At 39.5% G+C, this 25,093-nt stretch overlaps 1 non-coding gene across 1 annotated transcript; it reads right to left on the bottom strand.

Annotated features, from left to right (window-relative positions):
- Nucleotides 1-21,467: 21,467 nt before the first annotated feature.
- On the bottom strand, nt 21,468-21,573 carry LOC136336983 (U6 spliceosomal RNA). The gene has a single exon (XR_010731712.1). It is a non-coding gene; the product is annotated as a U6 spliceosomal RNA (small nuclear RNA).
- Between the last annotated feature and the right edge of the window lie 3,520 nt (nt 21,574-25,093).

Raw genomic sequence — 25,093 nt, 5'->3', positions numbered from 1 at the left:
GTTATTTTTGGTTTATCTCAAAGTGCAAAGTGTTTTTTCCTGTTGATGTGGAATACATCATACATGCTAATTTATAGAGGCAGCAAGGTAGGTAAAGTGTCAATGTTACAGCCACAGAGACCAGGAACAATGTCATAATTATCTTCCAAGTTCTTTAAAAGTTCTTAGAATATTGCCTTGCATATTGTAGGCTCTTAATGACTATTTGTTATATTTCAAGTTTAGTCTGAAAAAAGTCATCATGAAATTTTCCCACATTTGAACCTCTACACTTATGCAAGTTTTAGAATATGAAAATAAATTTCTGGTAAAGTTTTAAAAACTTAATAAATGTATTCAGGGTATATAAAGTATGTTACTGAATATACATTTATTCTAAAGAAGTACAAAGACACTTGTCTTACTTTAAAGGTAATTATGTGAAAAAAAAGTGGCATTCAAAGGTATAAGAATCTTGTTTCCACATTTGCAGTATATAATTAACAAACTTCTCTACATTTATTCAGGAAAGAAAGTAAAACCACTATAAATAATGTCAGTCTTGCATTCTGTGTACTTAAATGTCAACAATCTGAACATAAATTTTCTCCTGTTTTTAGTTATAGAAGTGTGTTTTTGAGATAATGCAGAGACAGGTATCATTACCATTGCTGCAGTTACATTTTCTATAGATGTAAATGTATCAATGCAAAATATGGAGGAGAAGTGAAGAGTTCCACTACTATTGAAAACTGGAGTGCATGGAAATTAAATCAATATGCGGCTTTCAAAAACACAACAGGGTGTCAGCAGAGAAGTGAAATCTGACTGCATTCCAGGAAAGAGACAAAAGCAGTAGGTGACTATTAAACTAACAATCCTAGGTAGAAGAAATAAGAATGTATCTTTTCCATATTTTGATTGCCTGATATTCTGCCCTTTGATTTCTTAGAATGAATAACTCCAGTAAGAAGAAGTCTTTTGTAAATATGTGTGAATAAAGACAGATTTAAGAATGTATAGAGTGTAATTTTTCTCTATTTAAAATGGACTTGGTAAATTTCTCAGCAACTAGAGTGATATGTTCATATGTCACCTAGGATAATTTAGTTTTCAATAACTAATGCCAATGATAACATTCTTTTGAAAGACAGTTCAGGTATTTAATGATGCCACAGATAAACTGTGAAATAAAACTCACATATAGGCATTAAATTAGAAGTAAATTAAGCCCTCAGTATTTAAGAGCTTCTATGATATCAATAGTTATTTTACCAAACAAATCCCAAGGATCAATTCAAAGGCTGAAGTAGATGATGGAAGAGAGAGAAAAAGGTCAAAGAATTATATTACTATAAGGCAAGGAATAAGAATATAAACTAATAGCAATGGACAATTCATCTAGAGATTCCAAATGAATTATATTCTTAACAGTATTAATTTAAGGAGTGTGTCAATAAAAAAAGATATAGAATCTCTCAAATCAAACAATTGGTCAAATGTTATACATGATTAATATATTTCTAAGGTATACTAGGGTATTTTGTAAGTTTATATACATATTTTATGCACACTAAGGTACAAGGTATTTCCTATATTACATTTGGTTGTAGTCTAAAAGTCTGATGTTAAATTGGTTGATTGAAACTTACAATAGGCTCTTTCAAATAAACAATGTTATAATTGAGATTTTATCTTCCAGAGCAATTTAGAAAATAATTTAGTTCACCATGTAGCTTTAATCTAGTTAAATAGATAAACTGAAAACAATTCAGTTGCAGAAGTATAAATTAAAATTGAAAACTAAGCTCAAATAAGAAGTCATTTCTTACTTTGCATTTTAATGCTCAAGGAGAAAAAACTTGTTTATAGAATTACATGCAGAGCCTGACCAGGCAGTGGTGCAGTGGATAGAGCATTGGACTGGGACGTGAAGGACCCATGTTGGAAACTTCAAGGTCTCTGGCTTGAGCTCAGGGTTGCTGGCTTGAGTGTGGGATGGATCATAGACAGGACCCCATGGCCGCTGGCTTTAGCCCAAGGTCGCTGGCTTGAGCAAGGGATCACTCTGCTCTGCTGCAGTCCCCTGGTCAAGGCATGTATGAGAAAGCAATTAATGAACATTCTCTCACTTCCTGTCTGTCCCTCTCTCTGAATCTCTCTGTCTCTGTAAAAAAAAAAAAAAAAAAAAAAAGAATTACATTCAGAAGTGTGTGAAGTTTCTGAAATAAATATATGGGCATTTTTATAAATTTTATATTGAAGACATGTATGAAGACAAAATACCTTTATGTATCTTGTTAAAAAGAAAAACAGAGGTCCAAAATGGTTTATGATTGCAAACTTAGATTTGATACCTGACTCATTGTTTCAACCTCTCTCAGAAATATAATCTTAATCAACCAGTCTGCCATTTTCTGGTGAATATCAATTAAGTAATCTGTTAAATGGGTCTTTTTCACTTTTCTGCCCACCACCCCTAGGAAAAAAAAGAGAATCAAACTGCTAACCCTGCCTGACTAGATGGTGGAGCAGTGGATAGAGCAGTGGCCAGGGACCTATGGCTCGTGAGCCAGATGTGGCTCTTTTGATGGCTGCATCTGGCTCACAAACAAATCTTTAATAAAAAAAGTAATAACGTTAAAAATATAAAACATTCTCATGTATTACAATCCATTCATTTCCTACCGCTCATGTTCATGGTTGCGGATGGCTGGAGCCAATCACAGCTGTCCTCCGGGACAACAACAAATTTTTATTGGATAATGCGTAATGTACATGGGTGGTTGTATGGCTTTCACAGAATTACATTTTAAAACATGTGGCATTCATGGCTCTTTCAGCCTAAAAGTTTCCCGACCCCTGGGTTAGAGCATCAACCTTGGATGCTGAGGACTCAGGTTGGAAATTCTGAGGTCACTGGCTTGAGCATGGGCTCATCTGGCTCTGGGGTTACTGGCTTGAACATGGGATTATAGACAGTACCCCAAGGTCACTGGCATAAGCCCAAGGTCACTGGCATAAGCCCAAGGTCACTGGCTTGAGAAAAGGGTCACTGTCTCAGCTGGAAACCCCCGATCAAGACATGTATGCGAAAGCAATCAGTAAACAACTGAAGTGTTTCAACTATGATTGATGCTTCTCATCTCTTTCCCTTCCTGTCCATCTGTCCCTGTCTCTCTCTCTCTCTCATTAAAAAACAAAACAAAACAAAACGGAATAAAACCCTTTGCCATTCCCTACTCCCCGAATGAAGTCTTGGTCTAAAAAGAATTCTTTTTTACTTTTGTTAATAGTTTTCTTACCCCACCCTATTCTTATAGCAACCTTCCATTTTGTATAATCCCTTGGAGCACCCTTCCAGTTGTTAGATGGATTGGGGCCTGATTCTTCTTTTTTTCTTTAAGATTTTATTTATTGATTTGAGAGAGAGAGAGAGAGAGAAAGAGAGAAAGGTGGGGGGCAGTGGAGTGGGAAGCATTAACTCATAGATGCTTCCCATATGTGCTTTGACTAGGCAAACCTGGGGTCTCAAACCAGGGACCTCAGTGCTCCAGATCCAGGCTCCATCCACTGTGCCACCACAGGTAAGGTGGTGCCTGATTCTTGAATCTCTTCATAAACTTAATCAGATCATCAGATTTATTTAGTTGAATTTTTTTAACAATGCCATTTTCTAATTTATAACAGTCATGTTTCTTAAACATATACATTGCTAGCACTCTTCTATTCTGTACTACATAATATGCTAGGGCTACCATAACAAAATATTAAGTGGCTTAAACAACAGAATTAATTTTCTCACAGTTATAGAGCCTGGAAGTCCAAGATAAAGGCTTGATTTCTTCTGAGGACTTTTTCTTTTTTTGGCTTGTAGATTGAGGCCTTCTCACTGTGTCCTCACATGGTCTTTCCCTTACACATGCAAATCCCTGCTGTCTCTCTGTGTGTCCAGACATCCTATTATTAAAAAAGACACTAACATAGTAATTTGGGTCAGAGAGGACAAAATCAGCTGTGTACCCCTAATAGGATTATGATTATTTTGGATTGCTAGGATTCTTTTAGTCTCTATTGAATTGTTGTTAATTAAGAAATAGAGAACAGGCCATTGAAAGGAAAAAATGGAGGTCGGAGGAGTCTTTAGAAGGATGATATTTTTAAGTTAATTGATCAAGAATAGAAAACTATTGGGAAATGAAGAGTGTGCATGTGTAGAATTGTTAATGGCGCCAGACTGTTACCCTCAATTCAGCAACCTCAGTCCCTGAGTTTTGGCTAAGAAATAATTCAGAGCCAAGACTCAAATACAAGCATAATTTTATTTAGAAAGTCATGGGGTAGAAGAAGAGAGCCATGGAAGAAGTGAGCCAGCTGGGCTGCATGGGCTCAGGAAACAAGTTATAGAGGCAAAAGAAGAACCCTTGGAGCTTAGGATAAAGAAAATATATTGAGGAAAGAAAGGGGGAAGAAAGGCATCAGTGTACTTGAGAGAGAGCCATTCTGGGTCCTTCATCTTAAGGGATTTTGTCCCTTAAATTTGGGAGTCTTAGGGTGACTCCTGGGGAGAATCCTAATATAATGTTTATCATCAGTTTTACCAGATGTGTCCTTTCAGGGTCATAGTCTCTACTGATGAGTCAGGGCTAGTGGAGGGGGTTATTAGTCACTGCATCTGGTCCAAATGTCAGCTGTAGTGGTGATCCATTTGGCTTTGCTGTTATCCTTGGCTTGGAGCTGAAACACAATTGAGGCCTAAATGTTATTTCTAGTTTAACCAAACCTCTGCCTCTGCTTTGATCTTAAGCTGATTTGATGTGGGTTAGAACCTCACTGTCTTGAGGGCTTAATGCTTTAGGGAGTGGTTGTACAAGGGCTTTCATGGGACCCAGGTAAGGATATTCTCTAGGTCTCCTTGCTCCTGTGCTACATGGCTAGGGACATGCCAAGGGAGGAAAGGTCAGGGGAAGGTGCAAACTGCATGATCAGCAATATGAAAGGTCAGGGGTGTCTACACTGCATGACCACCTATATGCTAGGGGAGGAAATGTCACCCTGAGGACAGGTCCCAGCCTAGTTTCACCCATTGTTAGGCACTGGGGCTTTTTTCCTGGTAACCTGTTAAAGGAATCTTTGAGTCAGTTTTGTTTTGCAGGTAGGTTGCTATGTGAAGGGAACAAATACGAGGTGACCTGAAATAACTGAGGCAACAGTGTGGAGAGGAAAGCAGGGTATAACCTACTATTTATATTCATAGGTAATTCACAGGTTGAACATTTATTATCTGTAAGTCATAAGAATTTGCAACTTGTAAAAAGTGACCCATACCAAGATATCAATATCATCCATTTATACATTTACATAATTTTTTTTTTTTTGCATTTTTCTGAAGCTGGAAACAGGGAGGCAGTCAGACAGACGCCTGCATGTGCCCGACCAGGATCCACCCGGCATGCCCACCAGGGGGCGATGCTCTGCCCCTCTGGGGCGTTGTTCTGTTGCATCCAGAGCCATTCCAGCGCCTGAGGCAGAGGCCACAGAGCCATCCTCAGTGCCCGGGCCATCTTTTGCTCCAATGGAGCCTCAGCTGTGGGAGGGGAAGAGAGAGACAGAGAGGAATGAGAGGGGGAGGGGTGGAGAAGCAGATGGGCGCTTCTCCTGTGTGCACTGGCTGGGAATTGAACCCAGGACTCCTGCATGCCAGACCGACACTCTACCACTGAGCCAATCAGCCAGGGTTTACAATTTTTTCTTTTTAAATTAACATAATTATACAGGTTTTAGGCACTGTAAAGCCGGTATCCACGGCCACCATCATAGCCACCTGGCCATGCAGGTTCACATTGTATTGGGACAGTCAGTAAAGAAACAACAGAGCCAAAAACTGATGGGCCATTGTAAAGCCAGAAGCCAGGGTCACCATCACAGCTGCCTGGTCCATGCAGGTTCTCATTGGATTCGGACAGTCGGTAAAGAAACAACGGAGCCAAAAACTGATGGGCCATAGTCTTTAATTCTAGCTTGCACCCGGCGGGCAAGTAAAAAATACACACTGGGCTCCAAAACCCAGTCACATTCAGTGCTCACAAAGCCACTGACTTATCCAAGTTTCCTAGAATCAAAGGTTTCTAGCTCACCAGCCTTATTCTCCTCAGTTCCCCATCTCCTTCCTTATCTCAGATATAAACTCTACACAAACTGGCATCTCACTCAGCACTCCACCATCTTGGCTGCTTCTCCTGGCCTCCTCCACGTGGCCTTTCTCTGCTCTCCTCTGCTCTCTCTTCTAATGATAATCTCAGGAACCAAGAGCGGGAAATTCTCGTTCTGCCCCCATTTTATATTGTAGCTTCACAACCTCTAATCCAATATACAAAATAGGGAAGTCTCTAATACAAAGTCACATCTCTGAGGCATGATTGGATTTTACCACCCCACATCAAAAAAGAGTAGGAAAGGCTTAATCCCAAAACCAAGCCCCAGGCTACAAGGATTCTCAACACACATTAATATCACCTGGGCGACGGCCTCACATGGGCAGCGTTAACTTTAACAAAGTGAGCATAATACATTTTATCTGCCCAACAGCCATCATCTTTAATCCTAGCTTGCACCCGGCAGGCAAGTAAAAACACACACTGGGCTCCAAAACCCACTTATTCAGTGCTCACAAAGCTACTGACTTTATCTGAGTTTCCTAGAATCAAAGGTTTATAGCTCACCAGACTTATTCACCTCTGTTCCCCATCTCCTTCCTTCTCCCTGCACAAACTCTGCACTAACTGGCTTTTCCTTCAACACTCTGCCATCTTGGCTGCTTCTCCAGGCCTCTTCCACGTGGCCTTTCTATGCTTTCTGCTCTCTAATGCTAATCTCAGGAACCAAGAGAGCAAGCTCTTGTTCTGCCCCCATTTTATAGTAGTAGAAATCAAAACCTTTAATCAAATATACAAAATAGGGAAGTCTCTAACATATAGTCACTTATCTGAGGCATGATGGGATTGTACCACTCCACATCAAAAAGGGTGGGAAAGGCTTAGTCCTAAAACCAAGCCCCAGGCTACAAGGATCCTGCCTGCCCACAGCCCGCCCCCAGCACACATTAATATCACCTGGGAGACAGGTTTCCATGTGGGCAGCACCATCTTTAACAAAGTGAGCATAATATATTTTATCTCCCCACAGGCACCCAATTCTACAACACATCTTTGTATACTGTACTGTGTGTTTGCCTCCACTGCTCACCCTGTCAAATCTTTGTCCATCACTATTTAACTCTTCTACCCTTTTCCACCTTCTCCTTACACCCCTGGCAATTACCCTATGTCCATGAGTTTTTTTCATTTTTTGGTCCTTTTTTACTTAACCTCTCCACCCTCTCATTCAGTATCTCCCACACATAAAACGGTCAGCCTGCTTTCTATGTATGAGTCTGATTCTATTTTGCTTGTTTGTGCATTTTGTTCACTAGGTTCTACATACATCTAAAATCATATAGTACTTGTCTTTCTTTGACTGGCTTATTTCACAGCATAATGCTTCTCCAGGTCCATCTATGCTTTCATGAATGGTAAGATTTCCTTTTTTTTTATGACTGTAGTATTCCATTTTGTAAAAGTATCATGTTTCTTTTGTTCACTCATCTATGGAGGGGTATTTGGGTGGTTTCCCAATCTTGGCTATTGTAAATAACACTACAATAAACATAGGAGTGCATATATTCTTTCAAATTAATGTTTTGAGATTCTTTGAATATATTTCCAGAAGTGAATAGTTGGGTCATAAGGCAGTTCCATTTTTAATTTTTTGAGATAACTTTATACTGCTTTCCACAGTGGCTGCACCAATCCCACCAACAGTGCACAAAGGTTCCCTTTTCTTCACATCCTCTCCAATACTTGTTGTTTGTTCATTTATTGATGATAGCCATTCTGACAAGGGTAAGGTGATATCTCATTGTGAATTTGATTTGCACTTCTCTGATAATTAGTGATGTTGAACATCTTTTCATATGTCTAATGGCCATCTGATGTTTCTTTTAAAAAGTGTCTATTCAGGTCTTTTGCCCATTTTTAATTTGGACTGTGTATTTTTGGTGTTGAGTTTTATAAGTCAATTATAAACATTAAGATATTAATTCCTTATCAGATATCAGCAAATATTTTCTTCCATTCAGTGTGTTGTCTTTTTATTTGATCATTTTCTTTGCTGTGCAAAAATATTTTAGTTTGATGTTGTCCCATTTATTTATTTTTTCTTTTGTTTTCCTTGCCTGATAAAATATATCAGAAAAAAATCTTGCTAAGAGAAATGTTTGAGATTTTACTGCCTGTTTTCTTATAAGATTCTAATAGATTATAGATATGGGTTGATATCTGGGCTCTATATTCTGTTCCATTGATCTATAGGTCTGTTTTTATGCCAGTCCCATGCTGTTTTGATTAATATGGCCTTGTATAGTTTGATATCAGGTGATGTGATTTATTCAACTTTGTTATTCTTAAGATTTCTGCTCAGTGTCTTTTGTAGTTTCATATAGAATATTTGTTCTAAGTCTGTGAAATATACCATTGCCATCTTGATAGGAACAACATTGAATCACGTTTACTAATTTGTTCCTGTTGTACCAACCTTGCATTCTCATAATACATCCAATTTGATCATCATGTGTGACTTTTTTTTTTTTTTTTTTGTATTTTTCTGAAGCTGGAAACGGGGAGGCAGTCAGACAGACTCCCGCATGTGCCCGACCGGGATCCACCCGGCACGCCCACCAGGGGGCGATGCTCTGCCCATCTGGGGCATCGCTCTGTCGCGACCAGAGCTACTCTAGCACCTGGGGCAGAGGCCAAGGAGCCATCCCCAGCGCCCGGGCCATCTTTTGCTCCAATGGAGCCTCAGCTGCGAGAGGGGAAGAGAGAGACAGAGAGGAATGAGAGGGGGAGGGGTGGAGAAGCAGATGGGCGCTTCTCCTGTGTGCCCTGGCCAGGAATCGAACCCGGGACTTCCGCACGCCAGGCCGATGCTCTATCACCGAGTCAACAGGCCAGGGCCATGTGTGACTTTTTAAATGTGTTGCTAAATCTAATTTGCTAATACTTAGTTGAGGATTTTAGCATCTCTTTTTATCAGAAATATTGGCCTTTAATTTTCTTTCTTTGTAATGTCTTCATCTGGTTTTGGAATTAATATAATGCCAACCTTGTAAAATGAGCTTGGGCATCTTCTTTATTCTTGAATTTTTTGGAATAGTTTGAAAAAGATAGGTGTTAATTTTTTTTTTTATGTTTGGTAAAATTCATGCAGTGTAGTTACCTGGTCAGAGTCTTTTGTTGGGAAATTGTTGGGCGGATAAAATGTATTATGCTCACTTTGTTAAAGATGGCGCTGCTCACATGGAGGCCGTTGCCCAGGTGATATTAATGTGTGTCTCTGTGGGCTGTGGGCAGGCAGAATCCTTGTAGCCTGGGGCTTGGTTTTGGGATTAAGCCTTTCCCACCCTTTTTGATGTGGGGTGGTACAATCGCATCATGTCTCTGATAAGTGACTTTGTATTAGAGACTTCCCTATTTTGTATATTGGATTAAAGGTTTGGATTTCTACACTATAAAATAGGGGCAGAACAGGAACTTGTGCCCTTGGTTCCTGAGATTAGTACTAGAGAGCAGAGAGCAGAGAAAGGCCACATGGAAGAGGCCAGGAGAAGCAGCCAAGATGGAGGAGTGTTGAGTGAGAAGCCAGTTAGTGCAGAGTTTGTGCAGAGAGAAGGAAGGAGATGGGGAACAGAGGTGAATAAGTCTGGTGAGCTAGAAACCTTTGATTCTAGAAAACTTGGATAAGTCAGTAGCTTTGTGAGCACTGAATGTGAGTGGGTTTTGGAGCCCAGTGTGTGCTTTTACTTGCCCGACGGGTGCAAGCTAGAATTAAAGCTAATGGCTCACCAGTTCTTGGCTTCGTTGTTTCTTTACCGACTGTCTGAATCCAATGAGAACCTGTATGGGCCTGGCTGCTGTGGTGGCCCTGGCCCTGGTTACTGGCTTTACAGAAATTCTAAATGATTTATCAGTTTCCCTGGCTCTTTTCTATCTATTCAAATTCTTTCATTCTTCCTGATTTTGTTTCAGAAGATTGTATATTTCTAGAAATTTATCTATTTTAACCAAATTGTTCAATTTGTTGACATACAAATTTTCATACTATTTTCTAATAATCATTTGTATTTCTTTGGTGTCAGTTGTTATTTCTCATTCATTTCTGATTTTTATTTGACTCCTCTCTTTTTTTTTCTTGATAAGTCTTCTTAAACATTTTTAATCTTTATCTTTTCAAAGAACCAGCTCTTGGTTTTATTGATCTTTTCTATTGTTATTTTTAGACTCTATATCATTTATACTTACTCCGAACTTTTTTATTATTTGCTTTCTTCTACTTTCTTTGGACATTTTTTTTTTTAAATTTCTTTAAGTATAAAGTTAGATTGTCATTTTAGATTTTTCTTGTTTCTCAAGATAAGCCTGTAATGCTATAAATTTTCCTCAGGATTGCTTTCACTGTGTCCTATGGCTTTTGGGTCATTGTATTCTCATTTTTATTTTTTTCTAGGTATCTTTCTTTAATGTTTGTTTATTTATTTATTTATTTAAATTTATTTTTTAGAGAGAAGAAGCTAAGGAGTAGGAGAGAGACAGGAATATTTGTTTCTCTATATGCCCTGACCAGAAATAGAATCAGCAACCTCTCTGTTTCAGAACAACACATCAACCGTGCTACCCAGCCAGGGCTCAAGGTAGCTTTTGATTTGTTCCTTAGTCTCATTTTCAACCCACCCATTGTTTAGTAGCATGTTATTTAGCCTCTATGCCTTTTTTTTTTCTTTCTTGTGATTGATTGTAGGGAATCACCTATCTGATTTTGGACTTTATATAACTTGGATTAAGTAACTTTAGTTAAAAATGCCTGAGTGTGAATGGTTATGTGAATGTAATCCCCTGTTTAAAACACAGGGAAATAGGTTTCTTGGATGTAAACACCAAGAAATTGTGAGTGACCTTTGTGCAAACACAAAGGAGTGCATTTCAATGGGCTTTAGGAAATTAGCCTAGAGGTTTATATATTGCCCCTCCCTTTGTGCTTGTTAATCTGCAAAAGAATATACTGACCAAAACTAGCTCTTTTTCCATATAAACAAGAAGTACATTAGTTATTTTCCCCCTTATCAGCTGATCTTCCTCCCCTGTAATCCTGTTACCTTTGTTCTTGTAATAAATGTTTCTGCTTCTGATCAATAAAAGTTCTGGGAGTAAGAGACTTGGGAAGTTAGTATCTCTTGACTCTCTCCCTCTTCTCTTCACAACAGTTTGTGTCTTGAGCATTTTTCATGTGACATTGGGCTGGAGGAGTACAGTTGATTTCTAGTTTTATACCCTTATAGTTACAGAAGATGCTTGATATGATTTTAATATTCTTAAATTTATTAAAACTTGTTTTCTTCCCTAACATGTGGTCTATCCTGGAAAATGTTTTATATGTACTTGAAAAGAATCGATATTCTGTTGCTTTGGGATAAAATATTGTGAAGATTTCAGTGTAGGGCCAGGAGCCGTCATCGTGACCATTCACATGCAGATTCCCATTGGATTCGGGCAGACGATAAAGAAATGGTGGAGTCAGAGGATGGGGGGCCATCCTATTTATTGGTGTCTCACCAAGACAGGCAAACCACAAAAGAAGACAAGGGAAAAGCAGAAAACCAGCTCTTCCCATGAAGGGCAAGGGATCAGGGGAGCCCCTGCAATTGTGATAGCAGGAACTGTGTGTGTGAGCTCCTGGTCTGTCCCACTTTATAGTGTAGAAAACCAAAATCCCTTAATCCAATATACAAACAAGGAAGTCTCCGATACAAAGTCACTTATCCAAGGCATAATTGGATTTCTCATGAGAGTGCACCACCCAGATCATACAATCAGTCAAGGGTGTGGGGAAAAGCTTAGTCCCAAAACCAAACCTCAGGCTACAACAACCTGGCCTGCTTATAGCCTGTCCTCCACACCCATTATAAGTCACAAGCGAGCAAACATATATATCATGTTTACAAACTTATTTGACCAACATTCAGTTAAATCCAACTGATCTAATGTGTCATTTAAGGCTGCCATTTCCTGTTTCTTCTCTGTCTGAAAGATCTATGGACTGATGTCAATGAGTGTTAAAATCTTCTGCTATGACTGTATTGCTATTGATTTCTTTATGTCCATCAAGATTTGCTTTACATATTTGCTTTACTACAACATGTGCTCCTACATTGGTTATGTAAATGTTTACAAAGGGTATATCCTCTTGTTGAGTTGCTCTCTCTATCATTATATATTGTCATTCTTTGTCTCTTACTATAGCCTTTGTTTTAAAGTCTATTTTGTCAGTTATAAGTTTTGCTATCTATTGGTCAAATAAGTTTGCAAATATGATATATATGTTTGCTTGCTTATAGTTTGCATTGGGTGTGGGGGACAGGCTGTAAGTAGGTGGGGTCATTATAAGCTAAGGCTTAGCTTTAAGACTAAGCCTTTCCTACCCTTTTAATACTAAGATCTTTTCAAAACTAAGCTTTTCCCCACACCCTTGACTGTTGCATGATGTGGGTTGATGCACTCTCTTGAGGAATCTCATTATGCCACAGATAAGTGACTTTTTATCAGAGATTTCCTTGTTTGTATATTGGATTAAAGGTTTTGATTTCTACACTATAAAATGGGCCAGAGGAGCCCATGCTGGAGAAGAGCAGAGAAAGGCCATGTGGAGGAGAGGAGAAGTAGCCAAGATGGCAGAGTGTTGAAGGAGCAGCCAATTTGAGCAGAGTTTATGCAGAGAGAAGGAGATGGGGAACAGAGGTGAATAAGACTGGTGAGGTAGACACCTTTGATTCTAGGAAACTTGGATAAGTCAGTAGCTTTGTGAGCACTGAATGTGAGTGGGTTTTGGAGCCCAGTGTGTGTTTTTACTTGCCCGCCGGGTGCAAGCTAGGATTAAAGCTAATGGCCCTCCAGTTCGTGGCTCCATTGTTTCATTACTGTCTGTCCAAATCAAATGCAAACCTGCATGGGCCACGTGGCTGTGGTAGTGGCTGTGGCTATTGGCCATATATTATCTTAGCTTTTAACTTTTCATTTCCATTTGCTTGAAATATATTTTTCCATCTCTCTACTTTTAGTCTCTATGTTTCTTTCATTCTGAGGTGTGTCTCTTGTAGAGAAAATGTATATGGGCCTTGCTTTCTTACTTTCTTATCTATTTTGCTACCCTATGTTTTTGGATTGGAACACTTAAGACATTTATATTTAATGTGATTATTGATAGATATGTATTTATTGACATTTTATTTTTTAAGTATGTGCATTCGTTTTTCTTTTTCTCTTCTTCCTCTTCCTCCTCCTCATCCTTCTCTTGCTCCTCTTTCTCCTCCTTCTTCATCTTTCTTCTCAAAGCAGGCCCTTTAATATTTCTTGTATTGCTCATTTGGTGGTAAAAAAATTCCTTTAGCTTTTTCTTATCTGGGAAGCTCTTAATACTTCCTTCAATTTTAAATTATATCCTTGCTGGGTAAAGTAATATTTTTTAAGGTCCTTGCTTTTCATTACTTTAAATATTTTATTCTAATTCTTTCTGACCTGAAATGTTTCATTTGAGAAATCAGCTGATAATTTTATGGTAGCTCTTTTGTATTTAACGAATTGTTTTTCTCTTGTTGCTTTTTTAAAATTATTAATTTAATGCAGTGACATTGATAAATCAGGGTACATATGTTGAGAGAAAACATCTCCAGATTATTTTGACACTTGACTGTGTTGTAAACCCCTCCTCCAAAGTCAAATTGTCTTCTGTCACCTTTTATCTGGTTTTCTTTGTGCCCCTCTCCTCCCCCACCCCCTCTCTCCTTCCTCGCCCTATCCCCCCTCCCCCAACCCCACCCCCATTGCCATCACATTCTTGTTCATGTCTCTGAGTCTAATTTTATGTCCCATCTATGTATGGATTCATATAGTTCTTAGTTTTTTCTGATTTACTTATTTCACTCCGTATAATGTTATCAAGGTCCATCCATGTTATTGTAAATGATCTGATGTGATCATTTCTTATGGCTGAGTAGTATTCCATAGTATATATGTACCAAAGCTTTTTAATCACTCGTCCTCTGACGGACACTTGGGCTGTTTCCAGATCTTCGCTATTGTGAACAATGCTGCCACAAACATGGGGGTGCATTTCTCCTTTTGGAGCCATTCTATGGTGTTCTTGGGGTATATTCCTAAAAGTGGGATAGCTGGGTCAAAAGGCAGTTTGATTTTCAGTTTTTTGAGGAATCTCCATACTATTTTCCACAGTGGCTGCACCAGTCTGCATTCCCACCAGCAGTGCAGGAGGGTTCCCTTTTGTCCACATCCTCGCCAGCACTTTTTCTGTGTTGTTTTGTTGATGAGTGCCATTCTGACTGGTGTGAGGTGATATCTCATTGTGGTTTTAATTTGCATTTCTCTAATGATTAGTGATGTTGAGCATTTTTTCATATGCTTATTGGCCATCTGTATGTCCTCTTTGGAGAAGTGTCTATTCATATCTTTTTCCCATTTTTGATTGGATTGTTTGTCTTCCTGGTGTTGAGATTTACAAGTTCTTTATAAATTTTGGTTATTAACCCCTTATCAGACGTATTGTCAAATATGTCTCCCATTGTGTAGTTTGTCTTTTTATTCTGTTCTTATTGTCTTTAGCTGTGCAAAAGCTTTTTAGTTTGATATAGTCCCATTTGTTTATCCTGTCTTTTATTTCACTTCCCCGTGGAGATAAATCAACAAATATATTGCTCCGAGAGATGTTGGAGAGCTTACTGCCTATGTTTTCTCCTAAGTTGCTTATGCTTTCACAGCCTACATTTAAGTCTTTTATCCATTTTGAGTTTATTTTTGTGAGTGGTGTAAGCTGGTGATCTAGTTTCATTTTTTTGCAGGTAGCTGTCCAATTTTCCCCACACTGTTTGTTAAAGAGGCTGTCTTTACTCCATTGTATTTCCTTACTTCCTTTGTCAAATATCAGTTCTCCATAGAGCTATGGGTTTATTTCTGGGATTTTTGTTCTGTTCCATTGATCTATATGCCTGTTCTTATGCCAGTACCAGGCTGTTTAGAGTCCAATGGCCTGTAGTATAAATTGATATCAGAAGTGTGACACCTCCCACTTTATTCTTCTTTTTTAAGATTGCTGAGGCTATTCGTGTTCTTTTTTGGTTCCATACAAATTTTTGTAATATGTGATCTATATCTTTGAAGTATGTCATTGGTATTTTAATTGATATTGCATTGAATTTATAGATTGCTTTGGGTAATATAGACATTTTAATGATGTTTATTCTTCCTAACCATGAGCACGGTATATGCTTCCACTTGTTTGTATTTTCCTTGATTTCTTTTATCAATGCTTTGTAATTTTCCAAGTACAAGTCTTTAGTCACCTTGGTTAAGTTTACTCCTAGGTACTTTATTTTTTTGGTTGTAATAGTGAAGGGGATTGTTTCCTTAATTTCTCTTTCTGACTGTTCATTGTTGGTGTATAAAAATGCCTCTAATTTCTGAATATTGATTTTATATCCTGCCACTTTGCTGAATTCATTTATCAGGTCCAGTAGTTTTTTGACTAAGATTTTAGGGCTTTTTATATACAATATACTATCATCTGCAAATAATGATAGTTTTACTTCTTTTTTTCCAACTTGAATGCCTATTATTTCTTCTTATTCTCTGATTGCTGTGGCTAGGAATTCCAGGACTATATTTAAAAAGAGTGGTGAAAGGGGGCACCCCTGCCTTTTTCCTGATCTTAAGGGGATTGCTTTTAATTTTTGCCCATTGAGTTTGATGTTGGCGGTGGGTTTCTCATAGATGGATTTTATCATGTTGAGGTATGTTCCCTGTATTCCCACTTTGCTGAGAGTATTGACTATGAATGGGTGCTGGATTTTATCAAATGCTTTTTCTGCATCTATTGAAATTATCATGTGGTTTTTTTCCTTTCTTTTTTTATGTGATGAATCACATTGATTGATTTGCAAATATTGTACCAGCCTTGCCTCCCCAGAATAAATCCCACTTGATCATGGTGTATGATTTTTTTCCATATATTGTTGGATCTGGTTTGCTAATATTTTGTTGAGAATTTTAGCATCTATATTCATCAGAGATATTGGCCTATAATTTTTTTTCTTTGTGTTGTCTTTGCCTGGTTTTGGAATCAGAATTATGCTCACCTCATAAAAGGAGCTTGGAAGTCTTCCTTCCTCTTGAATTTTTTGAAATAGTTTGAGAAGGATAAGAGTTAGTTCTTCTTTGAATATTTGGTAGAATTCAGTTGTGAAGCCATTAGGCCCTGGACTTTTCGTTGTTGGGAGTTTTTTGATAACTCTTTAGATCTCATTTGGTGTAATCGGTCTGTTTAGGTTTTCTAATTCTTGCAGATTGATTTTTGGAAGATGGTATGTTTCAAGGAATTTGTCCATTTCATCTAGATTGTCTAGTTTTTTGGCATACAGTTCTTCATAGTATTTTCTTACAATATTTTGTATTTCTGTTGTGTCAGTAGTTATTTCTCCACTGTCACTTCTAATTTTATTTATTTCAGTCCTCTCTCTTGTTTTCTTGGTGATTCTAGTTAAAGGTTCATCAATCTTGTTTACCTTTTCAAAGAACCAGCTCCTAGTTTCCTTGATCCTTTGTATTGTTTCTTTAGCCTCTATGTCATTTATTTCTGCTCTGATCTTTATTATTTCCTTCCTTTTACTACATTTGGGCTTTACTTGTTGTTCTTTTTCTAGTTCTTTTGGATGCAGGGTTAAGTTTATTTGAGCTTTTTCTAGCTTCTTAAAGTGTGCTTGTATGCTATGAACTTCCCTCTCAGTATTGCTTTTGCTGTGTCCCATAAATTTTGAGTTGTTGTATGCTCAATGTCATTTGTTTCTAGGAATTTTTAAATTTCTTCTTTGATCTCATTCTTAATCCATTTGTTATTTATTAACCTGCTATTTAGTTTCCATGTGTTTGAGAATTTTTGAGCTTTTCTGTTGTGGTTCATTTCTAGTTTCATGCCGTTTTGATTGGAGAAAGTACTTGATATAATTTCAATCTTCTTAAATTTGTTGAGACCACCTTTGTAGCAGACTTTGTGTCCTAACATGTGGTCTATCTTAGAGAATGTACCATGACCACTTGAAAAGAATGTATATTCTGCTGCTTTTGGGTGAAAGGTTCTGAAGATATCTATAAATCGAGTTGATCTAGTTTGTTTAATAAGTCTGCTGTTTCTTTGTTAATTTTCTTTCTTGAGGATCTATCTAGTGATGTTAGTGGGGTGTTGAAATCTCCTACTATTATAGTATTGCTATTGATCTCACCCTTTAAAGCTATCAATGTCTGCTTTATATATTTAGGTGCTCCTATATTAGGTGCATAGATATTTATAATAGTTATATCTTCCTATTGGATTACTCTCTTTATCATTATGTAGTGGCCTTCTTTTTCTCTTACTATATCCTTTGTTTTAAAGTGCAATTTGTCTGATATAAGTACTGCTACCCCAGCTTTTTTTTTATTTCCATTTGCATGAAATGTTTTTTCCATCCTTTTACCTTCAATCTATGTGTATCTTTTGTTCTAAGGTGTGTCTCTTGTAGACAGCATATGTACGGGTCCTGTTTTCTTATCCACACAGCTACCATATGTCTTTTGATTGGATCATTTAATTCATTTACATTTAAGGTTATTATTGATATGTAGTTGTTTATTGCCATTTTATTCTTTAAAGCTGTATTCCTTTTTTGGTATATTCTTTTCCCACTTTGATCTGTTTACAACAGGCCCCTTGACATTTCCTGCAGCATTGGTTTGGTTGTAATGAATTTCTTTCGTTGTTTTTTGTCCGGGAAGCTTTTTATTTTTCCTTCAATTTTAAACAATAGACATGCTGGATAAAGTAGTCTTGGTTGTAGGTTCTTGTTCTGCGTTACTTTGAATATTTCTTGCCATTCCTTTCTGGCCTCAAGTGTTTCTGTCGAGAAGTCAGATATCATCCTTTTGGGGGCTCCTTTGTAGGTGATAGTTTTTTTTTTCTTGCAGTTTTTAATATTTTCTCTTTATTGCTTAGCTTTGGTATTTTAATTATGATGTGTCTTGGTGTAGGTTTCTTTGGGTTTCTCTTTAATGGAGTCCTCTGTGCTTCTTGAACTTGTGAGAGTTTCTCTTGCATTAATTTAGGGAGTTTTCAGCTATGATATGATTGAACAAACTCTATATCCCTTGTTCTTTTTCTTCTTCTTCAGGAACCCCTATGATGTGGATGTTATTTCTCTTCATGTTGTCACAGAGCTTTCTAAAAGTTTCCTCAGACTTTTTGAGTCTCTTTTCTTTTTTCTTCTCTGCTTTCATGCCTTCATTTCAGTTGTCTTTCAACTTGGTGATTCGATCCTCAGCTCTATCTATCCTGTTTTTCATTCCTTCCATTGTGGTCTTTATTTCTGATATTATATTTTTCATCTCCGACTGATTCTTTTTTATACTTGCTATTTCTTTATTTAGGTGTTCATAATGACCATCCATTGTTGTTCTAAGATCCCTAAACATTCATACAATCATTACTTTGAACTCCTCATCTGGAAGTTTGATTATTTCCATATCACTCAGTTCATCTCCTGAAGGTTTTCTTGTTTCATTTGGATTGCACTTTTTTCTCTTCTCATTGTCTGTGCGGGTGTTTTGTTTGTAGAGTTGGTTGAGTCTAGGCTTGGTGTTGTCTGCCTCCAGTTTTCAGTTGTGTTATTTCTAGGTCTTCTTGGGTTGGTATCAGCTATTATTTGTAATCCACTTTCAGATTTGGGCAGCTTTGAAGTCTTGATTTGTTTGTTTACTTAACAGGAGATAGTCTTATTTACTGATCTCAGCAGGGGGCTTCCTTAAAACTGTATCCAGAAATGCAGTGTGTGTCATCTGAGACTCTGAAGGCCTCTTCCACCAACTAATCTCTCTGGGGGCAGGGTGTTTTCTCAGCTTCATTAGGGGGAGGTATATCTCAGATCTCCATGGATATCTGAGTTACTGCCCCTCCTCCCCACTTCTTGTTTTTAGCTGTGTCTTGTTGCACTGATTGGAGCTGGAAAGATGTCTGGAGATCTCTGCTCCAGAAGCAATTCAGTACTGTTTTTTGGGGAAGGATCAGTCCCTCCCCCAGCTATGGCCACCTCCAGCATGGATGATTCAGCTATTTTTAGGTTGTCTCCTGCATTCCTTAGCCCCTCACAGTCTGTCCCTCTCTCTTTCTTTTCCACTTGGGAGATAAGCTGGTCTTTTCAACACACCTTGCTCCCTGGTCACCAGGCAAGTGGATGTGAGCAGTATTTTCTGCTCTTTTCCCTGGAGTGATATCCCGTCTGGGCTCTCAGCCTCACCCCCCCTCCATTCTTGTAAGCAGGGGAGATCCAGGCGCTCCCTGCCAGGTTTATTGTGGCTTCTTCTTTGCTACTTGGTTTTTGAGAGCTGTTCTTGTAGTCCAGAGTTGGTTTTTCATGCAGATTTCTCCTAAATTGATTTGTATTCCAGTTTGGTGGTGAGAGCTGGGTGTCTATGCATCCGCCTACTCTGCTGCCATCTTCCTTCCTCTTCTCTTGTTGCTTTTAAGATTCTGTCTTTGCCTTTAAACTTTGCCATTTTAGTTATATTTCTTTTTTTTATTTTTTATATTTTTCTGAAGCTGGAAATGGGGAGAAACAGTCAGACAGACTCCCTCATGCGCCCAACCAGAATCCACCCAGCACGCCAACCAGGGGCGACGCTCTGCCCACCAGGGGGCGATGCTCTGCCCCTCCAGGGCATCGCTCTGCCGTGACCAGAGCCACTCTAGCACCTGGGGCAGAGGCCAAGGAGCCATCCCCAGTGCCCAGGCCATCTTCACTCCAATGGAGCCTTGGCTGTGGGAGGGGAAGAGATTGACAGAGAGGAAGGAGGGGGGGTGGAGAAGCAAATGGATGCTTCTTCTATGTGCCCTGGCCGGGAATCGTACCTGGGTCACCCGCACGCCAGGCCGACACTCTACCTCTGAGCCAACCGGCCAGGGCCTATAATATTTCTTAGTGTGGGACTCTTTTGTTCCATTTTGTTTGGAACTCTTTCAACTTCCTGGATGCGTGTGTCTTTTTTTCTTCACAAGGTTAGGGAAAATTTTGGTCATTATTTCTTCAAATTGGGTCACAATTTCTTCTTCTTTCTGTTCTCCTTCTGATACCCTTATGATATGGATGTTGTTTTGCTTCATGTTGTCCCAAATTTCCCTTAAACCAGTGATTTTCAACCGTTTTTGAGCCATGGCACATTTTTTACATTTACAAAATCCTGGGGCACACCACCTACCAAAATGACACAAAATGACATTCTAACACAGTACATATTATACATATAGTTAATAATATAGTTTCTAAATGTATTTATACTCACACCTGACCATGCCACGGCACACTGGTTGAAAAACAACTGTCTTAAACTATTCTTATTTTTATTAAATTTTTTTCCTTTTTGCTGCTATAATTGGGTGTTTTTTTCTACCTTGTCTTCCAAATCACTGATTTGATTTTCTGCTTCATCCAGCCTGCTGTTTTTTCTTTCCAATATATTTTGATGTCAGATATTCTTTCTTTATTTTTGACTGGTTCCTTTTTATGGTTTCTATGTCTTCTTTTATATTTGATATCTTTTTTTGAAATTTCACTTTTTCTTGAACATTTTTATATCCATGACTTTGAACTCTATATCTGATCAATTGCTTATCTCCATTTTATTTAGCTCTTTTTCTGGAGGTTTCTCCTGTTCCTTTTTCTCCTCATTTAGGCTGTCCCTTTGTATTTGTTTCTTTCTATTAGGTAGATTTATGATTTTCAGTTCTCATGGGTTGACCTTATATAGCAGATGTTTTATTGGGTCAAGTGGTGCAGTCTCCTTGATCACCTGAGCTGAGTGCTTCAGGAATGTTCCTTGTGTGAGTTATGTGGGCCCTCCTATTATAATTGAGTTTTGATTGCTATTGGCCCATTGTATATGGGATTGACCCTAAACCTGGCTGAATGTGAGACTCTATCTTGACCAAAGCATGTGAGTAGCTGTGCAGGTGAAGAAGTGGAATTTTCCCCAGCTAGATTTAGTGACTGACAAGATCTCTCTTTGGATATGCTGCTTATAAAGCTATTAATTAGATCCTTCTCTGATGATGTCTGCAGTTGGCCACTGGGTGTGCTGGTCCTGAGCCTCTTAGGAGGGAATCAGTTGCAGGCCAATTAAGACCATGCCTATGACTGGACCTCAACAACCTGTTTGAAGCTAAGAGTGATCAATAGTTTGTGACTGCCTGTGCTGCTCTTAGGTGCATGCAGGAAGGATCAAGCTGCACATCAAGGCTGGCTTTTTTTTTTTAATATGGAATGCTTCATGAATTTGCATGTCACCCTGTCCAGGGGCCATGCTAATCTTCTCTGTATCATTCCAATTTTAGTATATGTGCTGCTGAAGCGAGCAAAAATTTATTCATTTTTTTTAGAGAGGAGAGGGAGACAGAGAGAGAGAGAAGAGGGACAGAGAGATAAGGGGGGGAGGAGCTGGAAGCATCATCTCCCATATGTGCCTTGACCAGGCAAGCCCAGGGTTTCAACCAACGACCTCAGCATTTCCAGGTCGATGCTTTATCCACTGCGCCACCACAGGTCAGGCAAGGCTGGCTTTTATAAGCATTCAACCTGAAGGCCGGTCAGCAAAAATCCCAAGGCACTCAAGATCTGCCACTTCTGCCACTACCTGCAGGCTGACTGTTGGGCAGAGTCAGTGAAAGATTTTCTGGTGGACTCAGGATGGGACTAGTGGATCTCTCCTGAAGGGGAGGTGCCTGTCAGATGTTAGAGAAGGTGGTAGGTATGGGCTCCACCCAAGAGCCACAGGTCTCAGTCTGTCCCAGATTTTGGCCCAACCTCAGCAGTTTTACTAGTAGTCAGTTAGGTGGTGCCTCTGAAACTGTGTCTGCTGGTACCTAGGAGGATGTTTCTACTGAATCTTCTGTGAGTGAACGACATACTTTTCATGGTAAAATGGGAAGAATGGCCCCATTTCAAAGCCAAACAACTGAGTCATTGTTACCCCTTGAATTTGTCCAGACTTCTACTCCTTGGCCAAGACCATAAACTCCTATGTAGGGCCTCATTTCATCAAAGTGGGTTGAGAGAAATTCCAGAGTATGGGGAAATTGCTTTTCTCCAGGCTGATGCCATATGGAGGAGAATGTTCCAACCAAGAAAGATGGCAACTACAGTATTTGAGAATGACTCAGCATAGGGATACTAGTGGCTGTCCTTCCTCACTTCAACCCATGTCTCTCCTCAGAGCCACAAACTATAGACTCTCCTCTAGTCTAAGCCATCCCTCTGCCAGAATGGAATGTAAGTGGCTGCAAATGCAATTTTGTGTGTTTGCCATTTAAGAGAGTGCACATGTCTCTGTGAACTAACATCTCTTTTTAGCAGACAGAAACCTCACTACTTTGCACAGCTGAATGTTATGTGGGTGCCTCTGCCTAGCTCTTGTGCTCTGGTTTCGGGAAACTAGCTTGGGGTTTTAGGCCCCAGATTTGTCAAGGGAAACTTTACACCTGAGATATTCCTCCAGAACCTCAGCCACTGCCCATGGGAATGGGGCTAGTCCTTTTTGCATCTCTGCCTTTCCTACTAGTCTTAATGTGGCTTCTTCTGTGAATATTTGGTTATAAGTCTCCACTTAGTCTTGAGTTGGTTATTTAGGATGATTTTTCTTAAATTTAGTTGTAACTCTAGTTTGGTCTTGGGAGGAGATGAGTGTAACATCCACCTACTCTGCTGCCATCTTGAATCACCCTTATGCTTTTTTTTTTAGTGAGAAAGAGAGAAAGACAGAGAGAAGAAGGGAGAGAGATGAAAAGCATTGACTCATAGTTGCAACACTTTAGTTTTTTCTTGATTGCTTTCTCATACATGACTTCACTGGGGGTTTCCAGTTGAGCCAGTGACCTTGGGCTCAAGCTAGTAACCTTGGACTCAAACCAGTGACCTTGGTGTCATGTCTATGATCCCATGCTCAAGCCGGCAACTCCATGCTCAAGCTGGTGATCCCATGCTGAAACTGGATGAGCCCAAGCTGGCAACTTTAGGTCCTCAGCATCCCAAGCTAACTTTTTTTTTTTTTTTTTTTTTTTTTTACAGAGACAAGGAGAGAGTCAGAGAGAAGGATATACAGGAACAGAGAGATGAGAAGCATCAATCATTAGTTTTTTGTTGTGCATTGCAGCACCTTAATTGTTCATTGATTGCCTTCTCATACATGCCTTGACTACGGGCCTTCAGCAGACTGAGTAACCCCTTGCTCGAGCCAGCGACCTTAGGCTCAAGCTGGTGAGTTTTTGCTCAAACAAGATAAGCCCTTTCTCAAGCTGGCAACCTCAGGATCTTGAACCTGGGTCTTCTGCATCCCAGTCCGATGCTTTATCCACTGCGCCATCGTCTGGTCAAGCCCAAGCTAACTTTTTATGCACTGCACCACTGCTTGGTTAGGCTTCTTTATGACCATTTAAAGTCATAAGTTTTATAGGCGGATGCTATCTTGCTGTGGGGAAATCTGAAGAATTATGTTCTCAGTGGCCAGTAGGGCAAAACTCCTTGGAATTGCCTTAGTTCTGCAGTATCAGGAGTAGTCAGGTGATATTCATTTCTGTCATCACTTCAAACCTCTCTCTGTCCCTGAGAAAGTGTCCTGGAACCATGGAAAGAGCCCTACTGTGGCTGCAATGATGCTCAGAGTATTTTGAGGACTTAAAATCCAATGTAGGATCAGATGACCCAGTTACAGTTGGATGAATGTGGGGCAGTTGTGTTAGGCTTGCTGGTTGGTGTACCAGTTGCAAACACTTTTCTTGATTAGTGTGTAAGCTCCTGGCAGCAGCACCTGTGCATAGCCTACATAAGGCTATGGGTGCTTGGAATCGAGAGAGATGGGGGATTTTAGATGGTGGGGTGCCTGCCCACAACTGTGAAGATCTGCTCTTGCTATTTGTTTGCCTTAGAGGTGGTTTCCCCCTGCCTATGTGCTTGACTGCTGTTGTGAGACTTTATTAAACAGAATGGCCCAACACTCTCCATTTCCACAATTTCTCTGCCATCTACTCAAATCCAATGTGGACCTGCCCGGCCTTGGCCACTGGCATTACATCTGGCATAGTGGGCAGGATTAAGAGCGGATTGATATGGAGCCACCAACACCCTTGAGGGATGGAATAGAGTAGTGGCTCTTCCCAGTGGCTCTCTTGGTGGGTACCATGGGTTGGGTGTTTTTTACAATCCTGCAAGAAAAAACTAAAAGCTCTGTTCTTGAAGCTGAATGAAGTAAAAAGCTCCAAAATGAGCTGCATACTGAGCAGCAATGAGTGCATGAACTAGAGTGAACACTGGAGAAGGAGATCAACAGGTTTCAAGAGATGCAAAGCACCAATGACTCCTGGAACTGGAGAAATCTACAGGTTTGTGAATTGCAATTTTGCCCTGGATTTGAATGTTGGCAGTGGCAGTTGTTAGAGGAGCAACTGTGGGTTCAGCTTCAGGTTGAGAAGCTGGTAGCCACAGGAGCTAAAGATGGAGCTGTGCCAGCAGAGTGGCTTTGAGTTGGTAGAAGCAGGTGATTCCAGCTCCTCTTCTGAGGATGAGAAGTCTTGGGCTGAAGTTGCTATCCACACAGAGCTTGGCCAGAAATCATCCAGAAGGTAAAAACCCAGCAGCAAAGAGTACCTACTGAGCCTCTGGTAGGTTTGCTGTGATTATGGGACATAGTGGTGGATGGCATCATGCTCTCTGGAGCAGAGATGGAGAGGTTGGCCACTGTTCCTCCTTGGGCACCATCTTCAGAGCTGCCATGACAGCAGGGATTAGGGGAGAAGCCAGAGACTCCATGTGAAATAGGTAATCCATTGGTCCCTTTCTAATGTGCAACAGTTGTAGTCATTAGAAAGTCATAGGGAGTCTCCTTGG

This window comes from Saccopteryx bilineata, chromosome 4 (assembly GCF_036850765.1).
Source record: "Saccopteryx bilineata isolate mSacBil1 chromosome 4, mSacBil1_pri_phased_curated, whole genome shotgun sequence".
NCBI classification, from domain to species: Eukaryota; Metazoa; Chordata; class Mammalia; order Chiroptera; family Emballonuridae; genus Saccopteryx; species Saccopteryx bilineata.
Note: the sequence above shows the minus strand (reverse complement) of the source record. Positions and strands in the feature narration are given on the sequence as shown.